This window comes from Mirounga leonina, unplaced genomic scaffold, assembly GCF_011800145.1.
Source record: "Mirounga leonina isolate KUSES-001 unplaced genomic scaffold, KU_Mleo_1.0 Mir_115, whole genome shotgun sequence".
NCBI lineage: Eukaryota > Metazoa > Chordata > Mammalia > Carnivora > Phocidae > Mirounga > Mirounga leonina.
Genome location: NW_023270268.1, coordinates 78238042 through 78259922, shown reverse-complemented (window position 1 = coordinate 78259922; position 21881 = coordinate 78238042). Strand labels below are relative to the sequence as shown.

Here is a 21881-nt window from a genome sequence, read left to right as displayed (position 1 = left end):
AATAAAATAAAATAAAATAAAATAAAATAAAATAAAATAAAATAAAAAAAAGAAAAATCAGAAGTCTAGTTGGGAAATAAATGAAAACTTCTCTTTAAGCAGGTGGAGAAGTCTCTTTGAAGCAACATATTTTTCACTTCAAAGGGTACTTCATACTAGCATTACTATGGCAAATGTAGAAGCCTGTAGGTTTAGGTTTACTGAGCTGTAACTTCCAAAGCGAAAGCCTAAACCCACAGCAAACAGCAAGGTCAGAGACCAAGACTGAGGTGCCATGTGCTACAACAAACATTGGTCTGAGGACCCAGAGAACAGGATCTAAGCCCTAAATCTGCCACAAATGGGTCACACGACCTAGCCTATGTCACATCGTCTCCCTAGGCCTCACTTGCCTCTTCTGGACCAAGGAGGTTCCGCCTATGCTTCCCAAGGTAGGTTTGAAGATGACTACCCTTGGAAGCGTCATATAAACCTTTAAGAGTTTGTCCAACGTAAGTACAATGCCTTGAGTAGCAGACATGGCCTATGATGGAACAACTTTACCTTATGATCAGTCAGTGCAAGAGACACAGTGATCTCACAGGTCAGAGAAGCAAATTCATCTTAGGAACCCCATTCTGAATTTCCTAAGGTCACTCACTGAGCCGAAAAATGAGCTCAGATCTCCTTATAATACTGTCATGTGTTAACCAGACAAAAAGCACTAATATCTTTTTAAAGTTTCTTTGATGGAAAAGCAAATCTCTTACAGCACAAGAAGCTATACGATGTAGGTAAGTCACTTTCCTTCCATGCATCCCAATCTCCCCAGTGACTGAATGAGTACAGTGAAGGGTACTAAATGCTACACTAGGACCTCAGAGAGACTTTATTAGGAATGAGTGAAATCATGAATTGTGAAAATGCTCTGTAAATAATAAAATGTCCAACAAAGGCCAGGGACAGCCAGCCAATACCTCCTCTTTAAGCCACTGTGAGAAGGACTTTGTCAACTGCAGATACAATTGATTGCACGAGCACAGGCAAATCCACTTCCCCTGCCAAGAAGATGTGTTGCCCTTGGTGAAATAATAGCATTTTGGCCAGAGAGGGAATTTCGTCATTTTCTTTTGACTTTGGTTCTGACTTTTGCAAGATGCATGCCTGGGATTCAGGAACTGAGCTTCCAGAACCCAACGCTGGCCCTGACTGCCGTTCATAGCCTGGAGAAAGTAACTTGGTCACTGAGACTGAGCTGAGAAGGGGCCTGCTAGCTCCAGACCCCAGGCTGAAATCCTCCCAGACCTGAGGCTTTAAACCGGCCGGGCAGCAGGGGTGGACAGAATGACTACCATGCGCCAGGCACTGTGATATAGAGAGAACCAGACTGATAGAGTTCCTGCAGCATCAAGTGCAGCCTATCCCTCTCTCATGGAATCTTTCCACATCTCAGTGAGGCAGGCACCAGTAAGCCCAATTTCCAGATCAGCGAACTGAGGTGAAGAGAATAAAAAGAAGAGAGCTGGAATTATAATCCAGGTTGAACTCTGAAACTTGCACTTGTTTTCAGTTGAACAAAAGTGCCTGCCCTCCAGGAGCTCACAATCTAGTGGGAAAGTCAGAAAGGCAACTCAATAGACTGTGAGCTCCTTGAGGGCAAGGACCGTTTTTAACTCTCGCATCTTCAGAGCCAAGCATGGGGTCTGCCATGCAGAAGGTGCTCAAATAGTGTTTGCTGAGCAGCTAAACCATAATCAGATGTTTTCCCTCTTAAAATATGAATCTAATTATATTATTCCTCAGGGCTCACAAACCTCTGCTAACCGCTCTTTGCCAATCCCCTGAGAATTATTTTAAAAAGTTATTTGCAGTCCTGCCTTCATAACCTGAATGTCCACAATGCATTGCCCTCCACATCCCCTGTGCACCACCTCCATCCAGATCCTCCACCTACCTTAGCCTATAGGTGGGATTCAGCAAAACGTTCATTGAGTGAACATACAAATACGAGAGGAGTTAGATCTGCACTATACACAAGCCATGAATATAATAATGTCTGTGAACACTAAGGTTAGATTTATCCATTAAGAAGCTTCACAGAAGACAAGACAATTGATTTGGGCCATCTAACTCTAAAATTCCAAAGGCTAGATGACATTGCATCAGAAAAATTCAATCCTTTTTTTTTTACTATTAATTAGACAAATTACATCGGAACAAAACATTTTTCTTTAAATCAGAATATGTGCTGTGCCAAATTCCATCTTCTAAAGGATATGGGTGCAGGCCAAAAGCCCATCATATACATTATTGTTTTTCTTCCCCTAAGTACTTAGGGAAAATTAAGTCTCATTTGGCATGCAGTGGCTCTCAGCAAGGTCACGGTGCTTCTGGAGGGGTGCCTGGGGCAGCTGAGGTAAGAAATGTGTTTCCAAAATAAAGAAACCTTCGCCATCTTTGAAAACCAGACACTGGTTAGCCAAGGTGTCATGGAAATAGTTGGGGCTTTGGTGGCGAAATCAGAGCCAGTAAGAAAGTTGGAGATCCTCCAAAGGTAGCCCTCCCCTCCTTGACCTCAGGGCTGACTGGACCATGATGTGTTATGCGAGGGGAGGACAGCTCCGCCACTACCATGCCGTGGGATGCCAGGCATCACTCCGTTTGCTCATCTGGAAAAGGAGACAGCTGGAACTGAACTAGATGATCTCCCATAATATGGAAACCAGAAATGAGAAAGCACGGAGAGATAAGATGCAAGCGAGCACATCAATCTAAAGACTCATAAGAAAACCACCAAATTCCTTTATTATTCTGACAGGAAGCAAAGCTAAGAGAGTCTGACTTTGAGGCTCTCTCATCAGTACATACACTTCACCTTGGCCCACAGAGACCAGCTGCCTTTGTTGTTCCTCAGGCTACCCTCTTAGGGCCCCTGCCTACCATCTATTTGAAGATTAGAAGCAACTTTCACATCCTTGATGTTGAGCCCTCCCCCCACCCCCTTCTCTTGTTTTGTGGCCTGCAAATGCCACACTGAGACAAGATGGAGCAGAAACAAAGCTTCAGCTAGACGAACACTTGCTGGGTCTGTTTGACATCGCTTCTTCTCATGGTCGCTGTAGAGCACTGCCATTTCCTCCCCAGGCCTGCCCATCCTCTCAGCCATGGGTTCTTCGTCCTGGCTGCCCATCCGAACCATGTGGGGAGCTTCGAAAATAATGCTCATCCTCCTGCTCCCCACCCATGAACAATGAACTCAGTATCTCTGGGGCTGAAGCTCAGGAACTGGTGGGGTTAGAAGGCTCCCCAGATAATTCTGACGAGCAAAGGGAGCAAGAACAAGTTATACACCAAGTTAGCTCTCTATTACTGTCTGGCATTTCTCTGGGGGAAATGCCCAACCACCCTGCATCCATGACGCCCATTAGATTTCTCCCCAGAGATAACCATCGAGGTAAGAATTGCAAGAGAGGAGATGGGGGCAAGTTGGACCCACTCAGCTTAGTATAAAGGAGCTTAGAACATTCTATACCTTCCCTTTATTATCACTGCCTTTGGTATAGGCCTATGGCTACTACAAATAAAAACATCCAGAGGAAGAGCCAGGTACTTTGTTTGGCATGATTCATCCTTAGAGCTTCATGTTGTTATCAGTAGTAATAATGGCTACATTTATTGGCCACTTGTGTGCAGGTGAGTATTTTACATAGATTATTGAATTTAATAATTCCCAAATCCCTGTGAGGCAGGTACAGGTAATACCCCCATTTTACAGATGAAGAAACTGAGACTCAGTGGGGTGAATAACGCATGGGCACGCTCTGGCCCATGGCTGCCTGACTCCAGAGCCTGGAATCCTACGCATCAGGCCACAGTGATAGCCCGACAGCATCATGGTCTTCACAAAGGTGGAGGGAGAATGAAGCTCTCGGTATGTGAACATCTGACTCCAGAGGAAAAAATCCTCCTCTGGACCTATTTCTGTTCCTAAAAATACCCCTGACACTGGCCTAAATAAAGGCCAAACTGGGTGGAGAAAAGAGGAGTGGTGGTTGCTGGAGGCAAGAAACTCCCAAAATCTTTAGAGAAAAATCAGTTGGTAAATTAAGAAAATTTTTAAGTATGGGTGATGGAATCGGCAGCTAAACTCAATACAGGCTCCGGAATCAAATGTGTTTCCAGAAGATTCCGGCGGCATCTGACACAGTGAGCTGTGCAGCCTCGGGCAGCGTGGTGGATCAGACGAGCTGCACGCACAGCAGAGGCATCAGGGCTGCAGCTGTGTGGGTGTTTGGAACTGATGCCACGGGGGGCGAGGATGCTTCCCTCAGCACTTGCCCTGCCAAGGGGCACTCCGACAGTGGGCCCTTTATTCCTGGCTGTCTTCTTCTCAGAGGAGACTTGTCCCTGCCTGGCCAGGAATATGCCAACAATTATTCTCTTTAACAAGAGTGGAGTAGATTGACCAAGGGAGCAAGAAAAATGTATATACCTCAAAATTCTTCGGCTCCGAAGGGACACAGGCTTGTATGGAAGTAGACGGGTTGAATTGGGGAAGCTTCCTTCACCAACAGAGAAATGGATACTTCTTAGGGAAATGGTCCAGGCTGCTTCCCTGGGTTAATGCATCAAGGGTATTCTCTCGGGCCAGCAGGTTTTTGCAGCTGGCTTCTTGACCTCAGGGGGAGTGCTGCCATGGACATGAGGCATGTTCTCGCCATGCTGGTCTCAGACCTTTAACTGCCTGGTGGCTCCACTTAGACAAATGAGATCAAACAGATGGGCTCCCTTCATAGCCCCTCATATTCTGGCATTGAGCTTAGTTTTCAATCTTACCTTCCCCTTAGCTATACTCCCTATTCCAGAACAGTCTACTTACTGTTCTCTCAACACAGCCACAGAGGCTATTTTCCACTACAAGGTCACCACTGCCTCTATTATGTTCGCAGTTATGAATGCCAAGAGCCACACATTCCCAAACATCTCCTGCAGGGTCCGTGCTACCAGTCTTCACATCCTAGTTCAGATGCCTCATTCCTTGATCCACTAAGCCCAAAGTAACTCCTTTCTCCTCTTGCCCCTCTGAGCACAGCAGACTGGTTTGAAACACTCACCAGGGCTCACATTCCAAAGGGGTGTTCTGAAGATGATATGGGTTAATGAAGCACATGGAACAGTGCTTGACATATAATAAGTGCAATATAAGTACTTGATAAATAAATAAGTATCTCCTCGGAGGCACCAATTACTGTCTAGCCAGTAGGGTGGTTATATGCTTTTAGCACATTATGGGGACTCTTAAGTGTCTGTTTCATTAATGGTGTCTGTGCTTTCCATAGCATGGGCTCAGCACCTGACCCCCAGAAGGCAAACAGGAAATGTTCATTGAATTGAACTGCATTCAGCTATTGAGTAGCGATACCGCATTCCTATGATTCTGCAAGCAGAATACCAAAGAAAGTGGTTTTGGCCAAGTGAGCACCTTTTCTATCCTAGCCTATAGCATGTTCCCAAGAACACGTAGAGAGAACTAGTAAAAAGGGACATTCTGTTTTCCTTCTAGCGTTGTATAATTTTGGTCTCATATTAACATGCCTCAGGGAATAAAATATGTATTTACATAAAAATTTCTGGTAATGGCATCTTGAAAAGTAATTAAATGAAACAACAGATTCTATCTGCTGAGGGCTCCATTTCCAGCGCTAGGTGTGTGACGAAGTCCTGAAGCGAGACCTGCCTGGCCCACCCAGAGACCCACCCCTGTCCCCAGACAGGCTTCGCCCAGGAGCCGCTGTGAAAGACCTGGGTCACCTGGAATGTCTGCACTATGGAAATATCTTAGGAACATGCAAGAACCAAATGGGCGGTAGATTCACTGGCATAACGCCATGGGCGAGGAGACCCTAGGTATTTCACAGTGTAAGAAAGCATACTTCTCTCTCCCCTTCGTTGCTGCCAGTTTTCTCTCCCCAGAAAACATCAAGACGGAATTTAGCAACTAAGAGCCCAGAAAAGATTTCAGAAATCATCTAGGTTAATGGTTCTTAACCTGCTGCTGTCCCTGGAGCCTGGTGTGCCCATGATTCTTGCAGAACGGAGCATAAGAAGCCTAAAAGCACACGAGCACGGATTGGTGACTGGAGCATTTATTGCTAGGTTACCGACTCGGCACCGTGACACCGGTCTTGTCACTCTACGTGGTTCTGCTTGGTCAACGCGTATGTGCCATGAAGCATAAAAACGGGGACAGGGATGTTCCAAACAGCAGTTTGCTGGGTAGGATCTTCAGGACAAGGGGTCCAGATTCCAAAAATAAAATGAGCTCCTCTTTTTGATGGGAAGATCCAGCCTGAGATTAGAATGACGCAGCCCCTTGGGTTCCCTGGCTTCCAGTGTGGTGTCCCTTTGACTCCGCCATGGTGGGTACAGCTCTACAGATGGGAGGTGCTCGCAGGGATGCTGCTGTGCCTCTGCTTCTACCTTGTGTGTGCTATATCCCGGCATCTACAGAATATGATTTCCTGCCCCCCCCCCACTGTTCACTTCCACTGCCTTTCTTATTATCACAGGCTGTAAACATTTAGACAAACAGACACGCACAAACACAAACTGCCCTCCCTTCCCCACACACAAGAGAGATTTTCTAACGGACCAGTCATTTTCATAAACTTGCTTTGAACAAACGTGGAGGGAGTTCCCCTTATCTGGGGCCTCGTGCCTTTCCGTCAGATTAGGAAATAATCAGGGTGCACAGTCAAAAACCCAGGCGGGCGAAGCAGACGGACAGAAAGCAGTAGCTCTTACAAACTGTTTCCCTAGGAAACCAGGCAAAAAGCAGGATTTTGCTCAAATATAGAACTGGCAGTCGAAATGTGGAAATAGAAACTTCGAGCCGTGGACTGATGGGAAATCCCAACAGCCCATCTCTGCAGACCACATCCAGGAGGTGAAGTCAAAGCAGAGGCACGTCCCATTGGGCGAAGCCAGTAAGCTCGGAGGGCATGCACTTCCACAGTGATAATTCTGGGAAGAGAGCACACATGGTTCTCCGCAGAGTCTCCTGAGTCATTTATGAGAAAGGAAAAGGGAAAGAAATGAGTCCTACTGCCTCGGAGAAGCCCAAGTCCATGGACGGCTGCCTGAGTCATGGTCAAATGGAGAAGCAGACTTAACATCCGTTTCACCTCACTACCATCTGTCTGAGTGAATATGAGAAGAGGCTTTGCAGAGTTCCTGGGCTCCTCACTGCCACTGTCACAGAGTTTACGACAACGTGAGACTTCACGTCCCCTTTGTACCGTTTTCACCCGACTCATCCCTCCCCCCACTGCTTTAGATAAAAATGAAGGCCTGTTTTCTCCTGTACATTCAAGTAGGATCCCCTACCACTGTATTCCTTTTTCTTAAAGATTTTATTTATTTATTTGACAGAGAGAGAAAGAGAGAGAGAGCACAGCAAGGGGAGCGGCAGGCAGAGGGAGAAGGAGAATCAGTCTCCTCACTGAGCAAGGAACCCGATGTGGGACTCGATCCCAGGACCCTGGGATCATGACCTGAGCCAAAGGCAGACGCTTAAGTGACTGAGTCACCCAGGCACCCCCTACCACTCTATTCCTTATGCCCCTCTGTAGTCATCCTGTTTTAAGGTAGAAGAAAACAGGGTCCTGAGGATGGGCAGGGACTTCTGCTGCACCTCCACAGGGCTGCCAAGGACACCTGAGGTGTCTCCAGTTCCTTCCCTGCCGCAGGGCCTTAAGAAGGGCCTTTCCTGGCTGAAGGGCCCACGCTAGATCTTCAGTGATAGGGAGACCCCGCGTGTGCTGCCTGGCTTCGCTTTCAGTAAAGAAGGATATTTCATTTGAATTTCACGGAGATTATTGACATCCTTGGACATTCAGCACAACTTAGTAATTTGCATGGGTGTTTACTCTGCTTGCCCATGTGAGCTACAATTAGGGCGAATATAAATGTTTACAACAACAACCCGGCCTAGTCCTACTCCTAAAATGCCCGCTGTGCCGCTTCCCTCAAGCCCTCCGCCTTTGCCAAAGTAACCATAACCGATCCTGCCGCCTGTCGCTTGGCCCTGGCCTGCCCAAGCAGGCCTGACAGGAACCGGGGATGGTCAGGGTAGGAAGCACCTCCGAGAGGAATGAACGAGAGACTGGAAAAGTACAAGCCGGGAGCTGCAGAGCGTGCATGTGTGTGCACCGACACATAGAGAAATAAAGGCAAGAGAGGATGGGAAAGAGAGGCTTCTCCTCCTCAAAATCACACAATCTGTGTTACCATTGGATTGGGAAGTCAGTAAGTTCTTGTGTATGCATCATGAATTTAAATTTGGAGACAAATTTTCCTTGTGTGACATTTCTTGCTTTGCTATTAATATAGCAAATTCCCAGAAGACAGAATGAAAGGAATAGAGAAATAGAAAAATCTGAGTTCAAGTCTTGGTTTGGCCAATACCTGGCTATGCGACCTCGAGCAGGTGTTCAGGCTTTAGTTTTGCTATCTGTGAAACAGGAGGCTAGAATATGGATATTGTATTGTATTCACTTCACGAGGTTATGGTCAAGATCAAATGAGGTCATATCTTCAGCCGTTCATCTGACAAACATGTACTGAGATTCCTCTCAAGCAGGCACACTGTTCAAGGAGCTGGGGTTACATACATGGACACAGCAATGTCACTGTCTTCACAGAGCTTACAGTTGTGTGCATGTGCAATGTGTGCGTGTGTGTGTGTGTGTGTAAAGAGGGAAGAGAGGGAACAAGGAAAGAGAGAAGCCATACATATGCACATACATGCTATGCACCCCCACACACAAGAGCAGAATGATGCTAAGGAGATACACGCAAAAAAATAAAATGAAATAAAAAATAAACAAAAGAACTAGTAAGTTGGCATACAAGTCAAAAGTATTATGTACCATTATTACATCCGTGTCCTAGATAGAAGCTTCCTGCAGCTGTAATATTTCATTCCTTCCCTCCCGTCCTCCCTCCATCCCTCCCTCTCTTCCTCCTTCCTATTAAATACTAGTTAAGGGTACGCTTAGAATATTCATTAGGGTGCAGATCCATAAGGGAAGCGTATCAATTAGAAGCAGACCCTGCCTGCAGGAAGCTAACAGATGGCATAAAGATGAGGCACTACAGACATTGCTATTGTCCTAGGCACATAGTGGTAAAAGCCTTCTCAGAGAAGTGGAGGTCTAATGCCATGGAAACTCCTCCACGGGGAGCTCATTTTCCATATGGGAGAGGAAAAGCTCAGGGAGCGCAGTGCCTGGGGCGGGAAGGGTTGTCCCAGGCAGGAAGAAGGGAGTAAGCAACAGGAGGGTATCCTAACGTGGACTTGTGGCGATGCGGGGCTCCGAGTGTCCAAGAGGAAAATGCACCGGGGAAGATAAAGCAAGGGGTGCACCTGCTCCTCCCCAGGTGGACAACTGGCCTACTGACATCCTCAGCTCCATTTACTCCTTAACAAGAAAGTTTTCACTTCTGCCAGAAAACTCAGTTCTCCCGCCTCCTAGTTCTGGGTATTAACCCGAGTGAAAGGAGATCTGTGTTTCATAATGTGATTTTTCCCTACTTCTGAATTTTCTGGCAACTATTAGACAGGCTCCTTTTCGGTTAACAATGGCACAATGATACTTTCAAAGACAATTTCTAAGTTAAATGATAATGAAGTCATCTTCCTGTATTGGGTCTGCGGCTCTACTTTCTTCCTCAACACAGACTTTCGGGAAAGCTGAGGCCTTTCCTACAAACGTAAGCAAATGATTCTTTTCTTTCTTTTTTGCTGTTTGAGTCTGAATGCTTCACTGTCATGTTCTGCTGCTGATCTGGGGTAAGGTCGCATAGTAAGACAAAAAACAAAAAACACGTTCTTCCATCACTGCAGGCATCTGTAATATGAAGTTTGCGAAGTAAGTTATGCTTTTTGGCTTTACTTCAAATACTCTTCTTATTATGAAGGGTGTGAACTGGAAATAAAGATGTCTTCTTTCATTTGAAAGATTGTGAGCATTCTTGCTTGATAGTCCAAATAAAAGGATGAAAGCTGCCAACAGTATGTGGCCTCGAGTCAGCTTGTTCTTAAAGCCACAGAGAACGGAGACAATCTGGAAGGATCCAATGTAGAAACTCCTCTAATTGTGACGAGTTAAGAACAAAATCCAAGGAGAGGGTAAGAAAGCATACAGTCACAGCGCACGTTTCCGATTTCCCTGAGCATCGGAAAAGGGAAAGATCATGAAGGAGAAAGAGAAGGAGGAAGAGCCTCTGCTCTGTGTGGGTAAAACAGTGATTTTAGAAAGTGCCATAATAGAACCATTCTTTCCTCTGATGGATGCTCCTTTGGGAGCAATAAGCATTCAGTGCTTATTGACTCATATTCACCAATGATTCTTTTTTTTTTTTTTTTAAAGATTTTATTTATTTATTTGACAGAGAGAGACACAGCGAGAGAGGGAACACAAGCAGGGGGAGTGGGAGAGGGAGAAGCAGGCTCCCCGCAGAGCAGGGAGCCCGACGCGGGACTCGATCCCAGGACCCTGGGACCATGACCTGAGCCGAAGGCAGTCGCTTAACCAACTGAGCCACCCAGGCGCCCTTCACCAATGATTCTAATGACCATTTTGCTGCTTCTTCCCCACACCGGAGATTAGAACCAAGAAACATCAGGAGGTGGTAGGGAAGCCTGCGAGGGGTAGCCCAGTGACAACAGAGATAGCAGCCCACAGCCTGAGGGGACAGGAGAGGACAATGACTGAATTTCAGCAGAGCACAATAATAGATGGTCATGAGGATGACCTTGAGTCATCAAGAGGATTCAAATGCTTAGCATGGCCTCTCTGGAAGGGGAGAAATATGAAATGCATTTAATAAGGTTTTCACCAAAGCCACTGCAACTGTTTTATTATTATTATTAATTATTATTATTATTATTATTATTATTATTACTGATTTTGCCTGATGGCAGAGAATGCTTAAGCTTTGGGGAAAAGTCAGGTATAAGGTACGATAACCACAAAGCGCCTCCACTTCACATGAGTACACACGAATTCACCAGTTCCCTGTGGAGGCCAGACGTTCTTAACACTAATTAAACACACCACACACACGCATAGAATATTCAAAGTCTTGACAAACTCAAGCAAGATAATGACAAAGACCAACACGCTCACTTGCTTGGCTATTGTGGACATAGTAATGGCAAAAGGAACACCATGATTTTAAAAACAGGTGAGAGGACACAATCTTAGAGAAAGTGGCTCTTCTTTATGTTCTTATAGTAAAAAAAAAAAAAAAAAAGTTGAGTGACGTTTTCCCACAGATTTTTTTATTTATATTAAAAAAAAAAAAGTTGAGTGAAGTTTTCCCACAGATTTTTTTGATTTATATTAAAAAAAAAAAGTTGAGGGGCGCCTGGGTGGCTCAGATGGTTAAGCATCTGCCTTCGGCTCAGGTCATGATCCCAGGGTCCTGGGATCGAGTCCCACATCGGGCTCCCTGCTCCTTGGGAGCCTGCTTCTCCCTCTGCCTCTCTCTCTCTCTGTCTCTCATGAATAAATAAATAAAATCTTTAAAAAAAAAAAATAAAATAAAAAATAAAAAATAAAAAATAAAAATAAAAATAAAAAGTTGAGTGACGTTTTCCCACAGATTTTTTTGATTTATATTAAAAAAAAAAAAGGGCGCCTGGGTGGCTCAGTCGGTTGGGCGACTGCCTTCGGCTCAGGTCATGATCCTGGAGTCCCGCGATCGAGTCCCGCATCGGGCTCCCTGCTCGGCGGGGAGTCTGCTTCTCCCTCTGACCCTCCCCCCTCTCATGTGCTCTCTCTCTCTCTCACTCTCTCTCAAATAAATAAATAAAATCTTTAAAAAAAAAAAAAGTTGAGTGACATTTTCCCCCAGATTTTTTTGATTTATATTTGCACCTGTGCCATTATCTGCACCTCTCCTAACCACCCTGTGAGGCGGACCTTCTAGCGACCTCCATCCCCTTGTGGAGTCCGGGGAGTCTGTGCGTTTGGTAGTTGGCCTGCAGCCGCGTGTTGCTGGGTGAGTGGGGTCCAGGTTCACTGACATTGAACCCCCACATGCTTCTTCCCCCGCCTGGCTCCACTTCCCCTTAGCTGGGGGCTTCTCTACCTAAGATGTCCAAAAGTCCGTGTTGCTACCCCTATTCTGGATGGCTGTTAAATACCAGCCACTTTCCATGGTTTCTCATTTGGTCTTCCCAACCAACCTGTGAAGCAGGGATTATTAACCCCCATTCTTCACATGAAGAAACAGCTCTTGGAAAGGTCAAGTTACTTAACAACATCAGCAGATTTATAATCTAATTGCATTCACTTGAGCCTGGCCTTCTTTTTGTTCATTTTTTCTTTCTTCCCATAAAACTCAGAAGTTAACCTATTTAATGATCTTTTTCCTTATAAGGACAAGTTCTAGGCTTTATTCATCTATATATCCCTCATTATATTTAACCTTGTACAGGGGACAAAGGGGGTGCGTGGAAAATGTCTGAATACGTGTACGTGTATCATGAACCGAGGATAAAGTTTGGAATCAGAAAGACTAGGATTTTTATCTCTTTCCTGCTGTATTTGAGCTATGTGTCCTTAGACAAGTCTTTATAACCTTCATGAGTTCTCCGCTCGCTGGTAAGGCAGCACGCTAGGACATACTCTAACCCCAGAAAATAATCAATACTTTCCTGGTTAGGTTACAGCCCAATTGATTTCCCCATTCTTTTGGGTGACCCACTCAGAAATGTTTTAGGAATAGTTTAACAAAATGCATAACCTATAAAAATAAGTCTGAGCTATATATAGCTACATGAAATGCAATGTCCCTCAAGAAGAGATTGGTTCATTATAATAGCATTTAAAGCATCCTCATCTGCTCATTCATTCACTTGTTCGTTTGGAATTGAGGGAAATCTGCTGTAAGACAGCACCATGATGGAAACTGAGGCTCCAAAGAGGAAGGACTTGCTTTGATGATATTGCAACAAAAGCTAGAAAGATGTGATAAAAAGTTAAGAACTTCACAAATCCCTACTTTGCTTCTAGTTGGCTGGGTGATTAAAGAAATGCCAGAGAGCTTAGTGGAGGGTTTGGCAGTTTTCCTGATAAGTCAGAAGTGGCATGACCACAGGGGGGCCATGTTTGGGCTGCTCTAGGCCTACAACTTGTTTCAGGGTATTAGGATCCTCTGTCCTTTCCAAACTGTCAAGGCCCCGTCTTCCCGCAAACTATACCGGGCGTCACGCAGGCCTGGGGGACAGTGAAAGAGGCAGTACTCAAACAGACACATCCATCATTTGGCCAGTTTCGGGGCCTGCTCCACTTCTGTAACATTCTTCAGGCTGAAGAGTAATCTTGTAAAATAGCGGCTTCATTTTAAGTCTCCTTTTAGTAATTTTTAACTTAATTCCATTAGTATGCAAATACGGAGAAGCTCAAAGAAAGATCTCCTCACGCTATTTCCTAGGAGAAGAAGTTCTGATATGCCGCCTATGATAAAGCCACAGGAATATTTAAAAATAGCTTTCAGAGAAACGCATCTTCATATAATTCAACTGGATTCAGCAAGTATTTATTAATGATTTCCAACCTTATCCAATTCCCTTATAAGCTAGAGTCAAGGGGCATCTCCCTTGAAGAGAGAGCAGAAACTGAGGGGCACGTTTAGGACCTACACAAAGTCATGGAAAAATCACCTCTTAAAAAATACCCTTCACAATTTTGAGAAGGGGGTAACAAGTCACTTTCACTCAGTAACTATTGTGTAGAGAATGAAAGATGAAGAAACTGGTGGATTCTACAATAATGATGGTATTAACTCTCTATTGCTGCATGACAATAAAAACTCAGTGGGATAAAACAGCATACATTTATGATCTCATTCTATGTGGGCCATGAGTGCAGTTGTGGTTTAGCTGGGTCCCCTGCTTCAGAGTCACACAGGCTGTAAGCAAGATATCAGCCAGGGTTGTGGTCTCCCCATTAGGTTCCACTGGGGAAGGTTCTGTTTTTAAGTTTACATGGTGGTTGACAAGATTTCGTTTCTGCAGGCTGCTGGAATGAAGGCTTCGGTTTCTCTCTAGCCACGGGCTACCCTGAGCTCCTTCCCATGTGGCCCTCTCCATGTGGCAGCTTAAAACATGGCAGCTTGCTTCTTTAAAGCCACCAAGGGAGAGGTATTCTTGTAAGATGGATGTTACAAGCCTACAATCTTATCCAACATTATCTTATACAAGTAATCACCCTTGCTGTAGTCTATTGGTTAGAAGCAAATCATAGGTTTGGCCCACATTCAAGGGGAGTGCCGTATACAAAGGTATGGATACCAGGAGGTGGGGATAATTGGGGGCTACCTTCGAGTCTGTCTCCCTTTATGACATCTTCTGCCTTCTGTGTAAGCCTCTGTGAGGTCACACTGGTCTTAAAGGTAAGAGGGGATCGTTCCATTGCTGGCTGAAAAGGAACTTCAGGTGTTGATGTACACTGTCATGATTTGTTTGAAACAGAAGGTATATTTTCTGTCTTTGTCAAGCATAAAGACATATGATAAAGCATTTTTGTTGTTGTTTTAAATCCTTTACAGTATAACCCGTAGACAGAGTTAGAAAAGTCGGGGTGGGGGCAAGGTTTGAGATGTGTTATTCCTGTCTTAAAGTCCAACCCAGTACTCAACTTCGGCGTCAATGGCCTATCCTATATCTATCTTAAACAACCTAAGAAGTGGGGATACACAGGGTAGACAAATGAAAACACTTACTTGAGAGTTGGTGCAGCATGTCCTTGGGATAAAATATAGCCTCTTTCAACAATTTAGTGTATCCTCTCAAAAAATGTAAGATGGGATTTTATCTAGAGCATTCCATGAATAAATGTTCAAGGATTACATTCCACCAGAATATGGTAGCGACTGCTACCTATTTTTCCCCAACATGTTCCCTTTTCTAATTCCTCTTAAAAATATGATCTTTTTATCCAGTCTCTGTCAAGATAAATTCTGAATTAGAGATGAGTAATCTTTTGCTCCTGGTATTCTTTCTCTTTAATAAAAAAAGGGGGGGGACTTAAAAAGGGGGTTAAGTCAAAACCTAAAACTGGCTTGCAATTAAGGAGGAGGACCATAACAACACAGACATTAAAATACAAGAAGGAAAACTCAAAATTAACAATTCTGAATACATGATTCCAGAGTGTTTTCTATAACAAGATCAGCCTTCTGCATTTTTGAAGAGAAAGAGCACACCTCCTTTGATGCATATTAAAGTAGTTAATCTATGTCCATGTAATGCAATGAGCATAATCAAAACACACTAAAAAACTTTAAAATCATTAGATGCTGGAGTTGAAATAAAGCTTTATGATCACATAGCCTAATTCCTACAATTCCAGGAGGACACGAGGGGCCTGAGGGTTCTGCGACTTGCTTAAGGCTATACGATAACTTGATGGTGGGACCAGAACCAGAATATGGTATACTGACTTCTAAGTTTACATTATCTTACCACTACTTATGATGTGTTGTCCCTTGTATACAAACATGCATACATGATCTGGGAAATACAGACTTGAAAGTATTTCTCCAATTTGAGTTATTCACAGTATTTCTTTTTCTAACTCCATTCCTTCCTTCCTTTCCCCTTCCCTCCCTCTTTATTTTTTTGGTTGCCTTTTTGAGCAGGGAAGGAAGCTGGACGAAAGAAGTGGAGACCAGACTACCTGTTCAGATCTTACCATCCCCTAGGACTGGTTACAACACATCCCCCCTCCCCTGCCACCACCCTGTGTGGCGCCTTCTCAGTACACTCCAGCCAACACTGACTTGACACACTGCCTCGTCTCTATAAATGAATCTAAGTCATTTCACTGCTTCAATTCTTCCATCATTTTATCTACCATCTGGAAGGACTATTCCTCTGCTTTTATGTTATAGAAATAACAAAGCTTAATGCTAGGCATGGAGAAATTGCTTAAAAATACTTCTGGATTACTCCAGTGGCTTCACACTAGGCATCATGCTAAACAGCCCAGGATCAGAACGGCACCAAGAGGTCATTCTGTCAGTGACTTTACATGACACAACATTAATATTTCACTCACTCACCTCTAATTGCTAAGGAAGTCGCATGTTCCGGAGTTATACATTTTGAAATAGTAAATATGTCATAACCTCTGAAGGTTTTCCATGAGGTGGAAAGGGCATGCTCTTGGAAGTCAGAGATATCGGAGCTCAAAGTTCAGCTCTGCTACCTGACCTCAGGCAAGGTGTTTAACATCTCTGGGTTTGAGATTCCACATTGCAAAATGGAATGGTAATCCACACTTAGCAGGGTTCTCATAAAGATTAAGTGAGAAATTGTATAAGAAGAAGCCAAGCCCGTTGTCTGTGGCCGGCTCGGTACTCACTGTATATTAGCTTTTCTTCCCTACCTTCACTAAGAGTACGGGATTAAGTGCATTCAGGACTTGGACGCAATTGTGTCAACAAAACCAACTGAGGTCTACAAATAAAAAGTGTCCTAATTTAAATTATATTGCGGTAGGCTAAAAGATGATGCGTTCCTGTGTACTGAAGGCAGGATGGAGAAGAGGGAGGGAAGCCAAGCCATTCCTGCCGTGAATGAAAAGTGAGAAGAGAGAAGGGAAAGAAATCAAGCATAAAATAATAAAAATTTACCCCAATTTTTCACAGAAAAGAAGTTGGGAAACCATGAGCTGAACAGTGGTAGGGAGAAAGATTATTAGGAGCTTCCAAGTTGGGAACTCCTCTGGGCCAATATTAGGAGTTAAAAGGTTCTCAACTACATTTTTGTAAACTCTTGTATCCTTAGTGTCCCCAGAGGTACTATAGGAATGTGGAACCACATATGAGTGGTTCAGAATGAGTCAATGCAATAAAAAGTGATTTCAGGAGAATTCAGTAAACCCAGAGTTCAATAATATATTCCAGAGGGCTGCTGTTGTATTTGTTAGGACATGCCCATGGCTATAATGGGTAGGGAATGTTCTTCCCTACACTATGCGGGAACGAGATGCAAGTGACCCAAGGGTACATTTCATGAGTTATCTCCTGAGGAGACTGAATCTTACTCAATCTTCTTTGAAGGCAAGACAAAGAAAGAAAAACAATTACAAAAAAAAAAGGCTTTAATTTTCCTCAAGAGACTGGGTGTTGGTCTTGGCCATATTCCAATCTGCCGCTTTTCATTCACTCCACCAATAAACACCCCCACCCCCACCCCTCCAGTTTCAGCAGAGCATACAAAGTTTTCTTTTCCTGTCCTCAATATGGAGAAGCAGAAACTTGGTCCAGCAGGGGCAGGAAGGTGCACGGAATCAGAACCAGAGCTGCAGGGAGAGTTAGAATCCTCAGGATCCGTGGGTTAAATTAACCCTTAGCTGTGAGTACATTCTGCTAAATGGCTCCCCCCGCAACCCCGCCAATAATGTTTAAAAGCCTCAGGGAGATGGAAAACATGAGTCTATCATCACTGATATGGTTGAAGCTAATTTAAAATGAGAAAGTATCACAGAGAAAGTGCTATATCCATTAATTATAGAGGCTGCATATTACCAAATCATTTTATAAGTCTTTAATAATTTATACAAATGTTGACACGAGCGAACATATCTTCATTTTCCTTTGACACTGTCCCAACGTGGTTTTTTGTTTGTTTGTTTGTTTTCACATGTAGGGCCCTCCATCATTCAAGAGGTGATACAAACTGATCAAGCTCACAGAGGCCCTCAGAGTAAAAACAATAAAAGAGAGCATTATCATAAATTTGGCAAGCTCAAAATGAACTTCTCTTAGCTAGAAATAAGCTTTCTTCCACTGAATCTCCACAGGTTGCTTTATTTGTACCTCCCTAAGCATCCTCATCACTTGCAGGAATGTTATTTATATGTTATTTCATTTTTCTCTACATGAACAGACCATGTTGCATCCAGTACTAGCGCCCTGGATGGGACTTAAGACAGCTTGGGGATTCTCAGTAAAGGAATGCTGAATGAAAGCAAAACAAAAAACAAAATGAAAAATGAACTTAGGGCGCCTGGGTGGCTCAGATGGTTAAGCGTCTGCCTTCGGCTCAGGTCATGATCCCGGGGTCCTGGGATCGAGTCCCACATCGGGCTCCCTGCTCCTTGGGAGCCTGCTTCTCCCTCTACCTCTCTCTCTCTCTCTGTCTCTCATGAATAAATAAATAAAATCTTAAAAAAAAAAAAGAAAAAAAGAAAAATGAACTTAGCTTTGTCCTTGGATCTAGGACTAGAACTTAAAGGGAAGACATTTTACCTAATGGTGATTCATATACTGTATCCACTCTATTCGTCCAGTTCCTCTCTTTCCTGGGCCCAGATATTTGGAAGAGGAAACATGCTACTCATTTAGCAGCAGTGCAGGGAGAAAACCTACAAGATGTTGTCAAAGCAGAGAAGAAAATGAATAAACTTTTCTGTGGAAAGAACAGGTGAGTTGAAGGCAGCGAAAGTACAAAGCCATCAAAGGTATGGAGGGTGGGGAGGGTACAGACCACTGGTCTGCACCTGCCTGCAGCTCAGGGGTGGGGGAGAGAGTTGGCAACAGCAAACAGAAACAAAATGGTGCAGGTAAAATCACTCTCCGCCCCATGCGGGCACACACTCCAAACGTGAGGAGGAGGCAAAAGGCAAATAGCATTTTTCCTGGGATCTTTTGACGATCTCCAAACAGTAGCAACACATATAGCAAACAGAACAGCAATCAATCCAAAAAGTCGCATATAGTAAAACAAAATAAGAGCCGAGAAGACAAGGTGCGAAACTCAACAGGGGAGCCCCGGGGAGTGAAGGGGATATGGGCGCCCTTCTAGTTTTTCTTTCATGTGTTTCCACAATGGGTGAGTCAAAAAAAAGTAACATTGTTTAAACAAAATAAATTGTTTAATTTAAAAGTAGAAGACAAAAAGCTCACGATAAACAGCATTTGGAAAACAGACTCTCTTTTATTAGAACCATGAAAGATTATAATAAACCTGAGTTCTGCCTTCCAGGAATGCAAATAGCTTCCTCATTTCTGCTCCTCCCAGTTCTTACTTACATCTCGTACAGTCAGTTCAGACTCATTCAGTCCCTCGATACCTAAAGCGCGAGCAGGGAAGCATTCAAAATGCAAAAAAATGAAGATTAATGGAGGATTTTCAAGCACTTCTATTTAAACACCGTTTTGCACAGAATGTGTTTGCACTCTTCTGTGGCAGTGTTGCTAGGGCCACTGAAGAATACTTACTTTTTTCATAATTATATATCCCACAAATGCAGTAAATGATGCAAAAAGAGCACAATGTTCAGAGCTGTCACTTACGGTTAAATAATTAGTCAATGTTACATTCAAACGCTACCTCCGGCATTACCGCCATTCTGGGCCCGAAGGGCACTGTGTGTCCCTGGAGTGGGAGTGGGAGGACCTCTGGCAGTAATTTCTCTTAAACTTGCTTTCAGGAGAGAATGGGCCCACCCCACTACACCAGTTCCATTCAAATGCAAATAAGGAACAGGAGGGACTTAGAAGTTTTTCAAAAACAAAACAAAACATTTGTAACTGCCTCTTGATCATTTTTCACTAAGTCATTGTCTTTATTTAAATCCACATCCACACACACACACACAGGCACACACGCATGAGCACATGTGTGCTTAATAAAAGTGTTATAAGTAGGCTATCCCCACTTCAGAAGGAAAATCATGTTTGGTATGGGCAGAGTATCAGGCGACTCTTCGGAAAACCTGATGACGTATGGGTATTGAAATTAATTCTCTCTTTCATGAGATATTTTTTACATCTCTACATGCAAAAGACATGCTATATATCATGGGCGGAATCAAAAGACACAAGTGAGACCAGCCCATGTGGAAGTACCCGGCACAGGGACGAGACTACCACATGAGCTTCAACATAGGGCGTCTGTGCGCCACAGCTGTATTTTATCCCAGGGGTTTTCCAAAACTCAATATTGATAATAGCAGATGTAGAATGGTTAGTCATCTTAAACATCTTCAAAAAAAAAATACAACAGAAGCTCAGAATATGATGACAGCCTGTTTCACATGGAAGCCAGTGACATCTTGATATCTCTCTGCCTCTCCCACTCCACACCCTGGCCACTGGCAAATCCTGTCAACCTTTGAAATATATCCACCATCTGAGCACCTCAGCTACCTCCTTGGTCCAAGACACCATCAGCTCTCCCCTAATCTACTATAGTAGCCTCTTAATTGCTCTCTTGCCCTTCTGTCCTTACCCCTACAGTCTATGATCCATACAGCTGCAAGTCATCCCTTAAAAAAAAGTCAGTCAGCTGAGGTCATGCCTCTGCTCAGAACCTTCCCATGTCTTCTCAATTCTTTTAGCCTAAAATCCACATTCTTAGCGTGCCTTCTAAAACCCTAAAGCATCTGGTTCTTGGCTACCTCTCTAATCTCATCTCCTGCCACTCCCCTCCGCCTGGCCTTTCTTGTCCCTGCATATTTCAAACATGCTTGTGCCTCAGATCCTTGCGTTTCTGTTCCTTCTGCCTGGCAGGCTCTTCCCCAGATCCTTCACACAACCTATACTTCATTGCAGTCTCAGTTCAAATGACATCTAATCAAAACAGCACTTCCACAATCTACCCCACTGCATCTGTACTCCACCTTCTTACTCTTTATTTTTCCTCCTAGTATTTTTTTTTTAATATTTTATTTATTTACTTGACAGAGAGAGAGAGAGTAGCAGAGGGAGCAGGAGCGGCAGACTCCCTGCCGAGCAGGGAGCCCGATGAGGGGCTCGATCCCAGGACCCTGAGATTATGACCTGAGCCGAAGGCAGACGCTTAACGGCTGAGCCACCCAGGCACCCCTTTCCTCCTAGTATTGATTAGCATTGAACCCACTGCTTACTGTTGTTGTTGTTGTTATTATTATTATTATTATTATTAATTGTCCTTCTCTACCCTCTGGAATTTAAGTTTCATGAGAACAGGGTTTATTTTGTTCACTGCCAGGGTGAACACCTCAGAAACTAGGATAATGTCTACCACATGGTAGGAGCACAATAAATTCTGGAGAAGGTCCTTAAGGGATAGAAGAAGGCTGACATGAAAGGTGAGGATGGCAGCAGTATCAGAGTCATTCAACCAATGAACTAAATCAAATTCCAGTGCTTTGAGAACACTCATTCATTCAAACTATATTGAATGCCAACTATGTGTGAGGCACTGTGGTACTCGGCTTAAAAAGTCCAAAATGGAAATTAAGGGTTGCCTAGGAGTAGACCAAAGATTACATGAACTCTAAGAAGCTGGGAGATCAAAGACATCTCTCAAAGAGTTTGGAATCAGATTAGCCACTGAGGTCTACCATATTAGTTATCACGTGGAAGGAGAAGGCTAAGAACACTTGATTTATTATTAGCAATGACATCAACCCAAAATCCTTACTATTCCTACATCCTTATGATGCATGGGGCCTCAGTGACCCTCTTGACCAATTTTCTTTTCAGGTGGCATGAAATTTATATTTTTTGGAACACATCGTTTCACTTCCATTGCCTAACTGGGCAGTTCTAATGAAGACGTTGCAAGATTTAACACTGATCAGAACTCCTAGACCTATTGCACTCCATTGTTACTGAAGTTTGAAGAGTGGATCTAGGTCAGATTCTTAGAATTCATGAATTTGTGGGTGAAGGGGGCAATGGGACAAACTATTAATATCAACAATAAATTCTCTCCTTTTATTACGTGAAGATATTGCTTCATATTGCTGTTGTGAAGGGAAGGAGGGGGAGGCATTAATCAGTTGGATTTGTGCTTTTTGTAGAGAAAATGGCTGTTTTTTTTTTTTTTTCAG

At 43.7% G+C, this 21881-nt stretch overlaps 1 protein-coding gene across 2 annotated transcripts in view; it reads right to left on the bottom strand.

The window, feature by feature from the left end:
* Positions 1–21881, bottom strand: part of LPP (LIM domain containing preferred translocation partner in lipoma) — a 667656-nt gene that overhangs the window by 186387 nt on the left and 459388 nt on the right. The window lies entirely within an intron of this gene.